This window comes from Gekko japonicus, unplaced genomic scaffold (genome assembly GCF_001447785.1).
Source record: "Gekko japonicus isolate JY-2015 unplaced genomic scaffold, Gekko_japonicus_V1.1 scaffold265, whole genome shotgun sequence".
In the NCBI taxonomy this organism is placed as follows: domain Eukaryota; kingdom Metazoa; phylum Chordata; class Lepidosauria; order Squamata; family Gekkonidae; genus Gekko; species Gekko japonicus.
Genome location: NW_015176459.1, coordinates 1,096,122 through 1,104,162, shown reverse-complemented (window position 1 = coordinate 1,104,162; position 8,041 = coordinate 1,096,122).

The following is an 8,041-nucleotide window of genomic DNA, read 5'->3' as shown; positions in this document are numbered from 1 at the left end:
GCTCAGTGCTGTCCAGAATGACTATGTAAGGGATCGGTTCATCCTAAAATGGCTACTGATCTCTATTTATTGAGATCTTTATACCCCACATTTCTTCCCCATGGGACCTAAAGCAGCTTACCTCAGTCTTCTTCCCTCCTCTGTTTAACCTTCCAAACAACCCCCTTGTGAAGAAGCGTAGGCTGCGAGAGTGACTGGCCCAAAGGCATCCTACAAGCTTCTATGTCAGCGCCGGGATTTCCTCAGTCTTCTTCCCTCCTCTGTTTAACCTTCCAAACAACCCCCTTGTGAAGAAGCGTAGGCTGCGAGAGTGACTGGCCCAAAGTCATCCTACAAGCTTCTATGTCAGAGCAGGGATTTGTACCTGGATCCCCCATATTGTGGGTCTAGCCATTACGCAATGTGGGCTCTCTTTTTTCACACTATCACAGCTACTTCCTCCCTGCAGGGGAAAATGTCCTCCTCTGCCCAGCCAGATTTGGGAAGTAAGCCTGGGAGCACAAGGCTGTCTTTTCAGCACGGCTGCTGGGGGAACTGTGTGGGTGGGTGGGTTAAGTACGGTCAAGACCCTATGAATTCATGACCTCTAAAATGTCCTATAATATCTCCCCCCCCCAATCTTAGATTGTCTCATCATAGGGCTTTTCAAGTTATGAGAAGATCAGAGGTGGCTTATGATGGCCTACTTCTGCTCAGTACTAACCAGGGTTAGCTGAAGTGTCACTGCTGTTGTCTATGATAGATCCTCCACCAGTGTCACCCTCCACAGCTGCTGCCACTGCTGCCCAGTACCTACCCTCCCAGGATTCTCCTTCCCCCATCACCATTGGAACTGCCTGTTCTCTTCTGTTGATGTGACCATTGATCCCTGAAGGGGGCGGATGCATCTGAGTCCGGTGTCTCATCTGTGGCCATTCCACCTTGAGTGACTCTGCTAGGAGTTTAGGAGACAGAGTCTAATCCTGTTAAAGTATTGCTTTCAGCTTTGTGGACACACACAAACCTCCACATCACATTAAGGTGTGCATCCAATAGGGGGGACCAGGGGGACAAAATCCCATGGATCCTGGTAAATCCATGGCTCACAGAGCTGGGAAAGTAATGCAATTTGTTTTCTTACAGTATTTGCATTGGAGCTTGGAGGAATAGGGATATTGAAGGAGGGATACCCAATGGCCCATGGCAGCTCTCAACAATCCTACTGTTTAGAAGAGAAGAGAAGAGATTGGATTTATACCCCACCCTTCACTACCAAAAGGTGTCTCAGAGCGGCTTACAAACTCCTTTCCCTTCCCCTCCCCACAACAGACACCCTGTGAGGTAGGTGGGGCTGAGAGAACTCTTGACAGAAACTGCTCTTTTTCAAGAACAGCTGTGCCAGAGTTATGGCTTACCCAAGGTCATCCAGCCAGGTGCAAGTGGAGGAGTGGGGAATCAAACCTGGTTCTCCGAGATTAGAGTCCGCGCACTTAACCACTACACCAAACCACTACACCAAACTTAGACAGACCTGATCAACTTGTGACTCCTCTATTCCTCTTGCTGTAAGTATCAGCCATGTATTGTGCCTTGTTTTCATACTCCAAAATGTATTAAAATGAGGCTAAACTGCGGGACCACAACTAGTGGAGATGCAGAGTATCAGGTGGACTCTGAGTGTATCTGATTAACCACCAATGTGCTTCAACTCTTCCAGTTTCTGGGGACAACTCAAAGTAATGCTGCTTAACTGTGATGGCCTGGGATCTGGGGATCTGAAGGACTGGTTGCTGCCATAATACACTTAGCCCTGCTCAACATCTGTAGTGATGACTACCAGAGGCAGAGCTTTCTTGGTTATGGCTCCTTCTCTATAGAATGCTCTTCCTGTAACAGTTCCTGGGACTTCTTTGAGTTTTAGGAACCAGGTGAAGTTGTTCTCAGGCCTTTGGTTACACACGATAACATTATTTTTGTTTGTTTTTCTCACTCTTCATTGGTTTTAATATTTACTGTGCTACTACTAACCTCTTTACCATGATGTGAACTTGAATATAACTTGACTTATAGTCATTTTGATTTATTTTTTCTATTGGAATATGTTGTAAGCGGCCTATGAAGAGGCACATAAGTGCATTAAATAAATGACAGAGAAATTAAATAGCCAAAATGTTTGTTTATGCTATGTATATAATTTGGGGGTTTTTTTACTGTATATCTTGCATTTATCATTAGTTTTCGTCCACCCAATTTTTTGTTGCTGTCACTGATAAACTCTGTGCCTCAACTTTCTTATTATTAATTTCATTGAATTAATGTCTCTGTGCCCTTCCCTACTTCCTCCCATCAACATACCAGACAAAAATGATTGTTTCATGCAATGTGTTAATTTTTATAAAAAGGAGTGATAAAGATATTTTCATTCTGCATAGGAAAGGGGGGGGAAATAACAGGCAAAGCATTTAACTGAACTCACACTACTTCATTCAGTGTTGGGGGGGAGGAAAGAGATGAGGATTCAAAGAGGTTACAAATTCAATCATGTAATGACCCACTTATATTGATGCTCTCTCTCTATGATTAATTGTTGATCAGGATGCTGTCTTGTTTTAATTAGATGATGAGTTTGCAATACATCAGTGCTAAGCTTCATTAAACAAGCTAGCCATTTTACATGTGTTTCTCGAAAAATATTTCATGTCTGATTCTATGTGCAACTTTTTTGTGCGCTTTGCCCCCATGGGTATGTACATATGGAAAAGATAACAAGGAGATTGGGCCTCAACAGAGATCCTGAAATAGCAAGATTAGTCTGTAGGCTAATTGCTGAGTGCACACAGTGGCTGTGCTCATGCATCTTGTGTGCTCAGGATGTCCTTTCTTTTCTTTCTTTCAAGCTCCTTTGATCCAATGATCTTGAGCGGTAGATAAGGAGTCTTTATTCCTTTAAGGAAGTCTTTCTTTCAAGCTCCTTTGATCCAATGAGCGGATAAGGAGTCTATTTCTTTAAGGAAAATATGGTGGGGAGATACTTGGCCACAGTCAGCGTAGTCCTTGGGTCTCTATCCACCAACAAAAAAGGCACTATGTTATCATTTGATACAGTAGAAGGTAAAATAGGGGCAATCCATAACTCATGATAAAAATGATAGTGAGGGCTTCCCAATATCATATGGGACAGGGAGTCAACCTTTTTCAAATCACATTGGCAAAGCCTATCTGAATAAGGGAGATTACACTACCTCCCATATAGGACTGCTGAAGGGGCAGCATTCAGATGTGTGAGCATGAATGGTCTACAGTAACGGGGAACTGTTAGATATTTAATGTAGGCTGGGATGGTTGGAGATGGAAGGATGCCAAAAAAAACTGGGTGGAACATACTCTCCGAGTTCGTGTAACTGAGCTGAAGTGATCTAGGTCTGTTATGCATTTCTTGATAGTTAGTAGAGATTCGCTTTTCCCAAGTCTCGATATATCATCCTTTGCTAGGCCAAGACTAGATAGTTTCTTATCTATTTCTTGCAGCACAGGATGTGCATTTCCATCTTATACCAGACAAAGTTCTGCTTTACACTGAGCTGCTGCTTAGCATTGAAGTGGTGTTACATTACAATCTTCTGTTCTTTGCAAATACCCGTATCTACAAAAATCACCAGTGTCAGATGTTTTTTTCCGGTAAGTCATTTTAAAAAGATAAGAGTATAAAAATGGCCCCGCTGAATCACATGAACACATGAAACTATCTTATAATAAATCAGCTTATTAATTTATAAATGTCGGGGTCTTATCTAACTCCCAGCAGCTCACCAGGGTCTCAAGCAGAGGTCTTTCACATCACCTACTACTTGGTCCTTTCAACTGGAGATGCCAAGGATTGAACCTGGGACCTTCTGTATGCAAAGCAGAGGCTCTACTACTGACCCACAGCCTCTCATATTATATCACCTACTTTGTAATCACTTACTGCCCTGCACTGGGAGATGTCATGGTTCAGTGATAACAACATCTGCTTTGCATACAGAAGGTCCCAGATTAAATCACCAGCACCTCCAGTTAAAAGGATTGGGAAGCAAGTGATGTGAACGATCTCCACTTGAGACCCTGGAGAGCCAGTGCCAGAGTATACACTACCGCCCTAGGTAGACTGATTCAACAATGGCAGCATCCATATCGTCCATGGCACCACTAGGGCTCACCCCGATTGCACCAAGCAGGCCACACACTGGATTTAATCTTTGGCATGGAGGTAGGTATGGATCTGATGGCCAAGATGTTAGTGCCATGGTCAGGTTACTGAGCCTTAAAGGGGTGTCCCTGCCCCCCCCCCCGGTCTAGGCAGCTTGCCCACAGAGACGAATGGACCCGACTGGGTTCCAGAATGCTCTTTGGGAACTGATGCCCTCCAACAATTCCTTAGATGAGCTGATAGAGGACTGGAACTCCCATCTCTCTGAAGCTATCAACTAAATTGCCCCCCCCCCGACATCCTCTCCGTCCCTGGCAGACTGGTATACTATGGAATTTAGGGGGGTAAAACAGGAACTTGGGTGACTGGAGTGAGTTTGGCAATGAGTTCATGACAAAGCTACAAGTGCATCTTATAGGATGCTTATGAAATCCTATAAGATGATAGTGAAGGCTGCCAAAAAGAAATTTTATGCTGCCTCCATTGTGTCTGCTAGCTCTCAGCCAGCTCAGTTATTTTAGGACCATTAGGTTGCTTGCATCTCTCTTGGAGAGGACCCAGAATAATAGTAATTTGACCATAAACTGCGTGGTATTTGTGAGCTTTTTTGCGGATAAAGTCTTGTCTTGTCAGCCATGACCTCCCAGCCAGTGTTGATACGGTATGTGGAGGCCCCTTGGCCATCTTTGGATTCAGTTTTAGACACCTTCAGCCGGCTCACCCAAGCCGATACCGATGGGTGCTGATAGTCCATCTCCCTCTTAGACCTGTGCCCCTCATGGCTGGTGAAAGCCAGCAGTGGGAGGCTACAAGGTTCCCTGGAAGATATCAACCTGTCCATGGGTTCAGGGGTCTTTCCAATGGGACTGAAGGAGGCAGTGGTTGTCCCACTCTTAAAAAGACCAACTTCAGATCCTATGGATCTGGCCAATCACCACCCAGTCTTGAATCTTTTGTTTCTAGGTAAGGTAATTGAGAGGGCAGTGGCAGAACAGCTCCAGAAATTCCTGGACGACACATCGGTATTGGATCCATTCCAATCTGGCTTCTACCCTGGTCACAGGACGGAGATGGCACTGATCGCCCTCAGTGATGATCTCTGCAGGCACCTGGATTGAGGTAGGTCAGTGCTGCTTATATTACTCAACCTTACAGCAGCATTCAACACAGTTGTCTATGATCTACTGACCCATGGCCTCACTGACACTGGAGTCCACGGGGTGGCCTTGCAATGGTTTCTTCATTCCTCTACGGTCAGGGACAGAGGGTGGCATTGGGAAGGATACTGTCCCCAAGGCACCCACTGGCTTGCAGGGTCCCTCAGGGGGCACTTCTCTCCCCAATGTTATTTAACATCTATATGCACCCCCTCGCCCAGCTGGTGTGAAGTTTCGGGCTGGGATGCCATCAGTATGCCGATGACGTCCAGTTAATATTGTTGATGGGTGGCCGGCCAGATGCTATTCCCATGAATTTAGCCAAGGGTTTGAAGGCCATGGTTGGGTGGTTAAAGCAGAGTCGGCTGAAATGGAATCTGTGTAAGACAGAGGTTCTCTGGCTGGGGTGGGGGCACAGTCGGGTTGCTAACTCCCGACTCTTGATGGAGTGCCCCTGTCACCAGCATTGACCATCAGGAGTCTGGGCATGACTCTGGATGCCACCTTGTCAATGGAGGCCCAGTTCACAAAGGTCACCAGGCTGGCATTTCTCTAACTACGCCAGGTTAGGCAACTGGCTCCCTACCTGTCTCACCCTGACCTAGCCATGGTAATGCATGCAACAATCGCCTCCAGGACAGACTACTTGTAACTCACCCTACATGGGCCTATGCTTGAGGCTGGCTCAGAAGCTCCGACTGATCCAGAATGCGGCCACACAAGTCCTTACGGGGACTCCTCAGATGTCACATATTCTACCTGTGCTGTGGAAGCTGCACTGGCTTCCAGTGGAGCACCAGATCAGATTCAAGGTGCTGGTTTTGACTTTTAAGGCCCTTAGTCGTTAGGGACGCACATACCTTTGGAACTGCCTCTCTCAGTATGCCCTGGAAGCAGGAGCCCACAAAAGCGGGAGATCCCCCACCCCCACCTGGGGAATGGTATCCCTAGTCCAGATGGATCTTGCAGTTGCCATGCTGAGGGTTGCCACCTCTGGCTTCATAAATTCCTTGAGATTTGAGGCAGTGACTGGGGAAGCTGAGGTTCAGAGAGGGTTAGTAGTTCAGTGGGGATATGATGCCATAGATGTTTCCCAAGCTGCTGTTTCCACCATGGAAACTGATCTCTGCGGTCTGGAAATAATTTGAAATCCTTGGAGAACTCCAGGTCCCACCTGGAGATTGGAAACTCCATACTGAACTCTCTCCCCTGCTCAATTCCATTGCATATGTTTAGGAACACTTGAAAAGGTAGGGGTTGCCAATCTCCAGGTGGTGGCTGGAGGTCTTCCATTATTACATCTGATTTCCAGGCAACAGAGATCAGTTCACCTGGTAAAAATGGCCCCATTGGAAGGTGGACTCAATGGTGTTATACCCCATTGAAGTCCCTCCCTTCCCCAAACCCCACCGTCTTTAGGCTATGCTCCCAAAATCTCCAGGTATTTATTTCCCAGCCTGGAGCTGGCAACCATAACGGCCTCAGAGGGTGATAGTGAAGGGAAGAAACTGGAGAATTCCACATACTGTAAGCTTCTTGGGAGAAGGTAGGAGACAAATATGATTCATAATAACAATAGATATAAATCTTTTGTGCCGATTCTTGTTATGATTCAGAAGGACCCAGCTGGAAAAAGGTCTAGCTGTGAGAAAACTAGATACTAACTTTTCTGGTCAGGAAAAGTTTATTAAGCTGGAGGCATTTAGATCTCCTGATAGTTAAACAAATCTCTGATTATTTCAGGATGTGTCTAGACAACCTGGTAAGCAGCTCACAAAGAGTATAATTAAAATCTAATCAGAATGAATATTCATAACGTGCTTGTTTCCAAAACAAACAGAGGTATTAACAGCCCTTATAAATAAGGGATTGCAGAGCCTGAGGAAAACTTTGAGAACCTGTTGAGAGGCAAGACTGTATTTTCTGGTCCCTCTGCAGGTGGGAGCAGTAGAAGTTATTTCTTTGTGTCCTTGCAACAACTAGGCCTCTTTGTCGTCAGGAATCCATGGCTGGAGCTGAGCCCTGAATCTTGGGTCTGACACAAGCACACCTAGGAAGACATAACTCAGGAGTGGAATTCAGGGCGGGCCCACCCGACCTACTTGGCTGTTCTCTTGTTGATTTAAGTTTTTACTTGTGTTAGAGTCTGCAAAGCATTTGGCTTAGTTGCATTAACAGGAAACCACGGAAATGTTCAGAAAATTAAACTGCAGTTTATTTTTAATTTTATGTTAATCAAACATGTTCGTTTTTCTGAGCTTGGGGTACATCATAATAGTCTGGATGATTGTGGAATGATAGCGGGGACTCGTGTCATCTGTGGGGGACTATATTCTTGAGCTAAAAATACCACCTCTTTGATATTAACCGAGCTATGGCCCTTTAACATGCCAACTTCAGGATGGACTTATTCCATGTCCCTTCCCTTCCCCCATCCTGCAGCAGATACCGATTGGTTGATTGATTTGCTTCTGCACCACATTATTGTGCCTCTGCCAACCATCCATGTTTCCAACAACTCTGGTGTGGGTCTCCTGGAGCCTGCTTTGGTACACAGAAGCATCCCTGGTATCTCATTTAAACTCTATTACACGAAGTACAGAATGGCTACACATTAAGTTTGCATGCCAGAGATCTGTAGAAAGTTAGGGTTGCCATTTGCCCAGGAACAGCTGGCAAACTCCCACCCCTGGGCTCTAAGCTCTGCCAGGCCTCT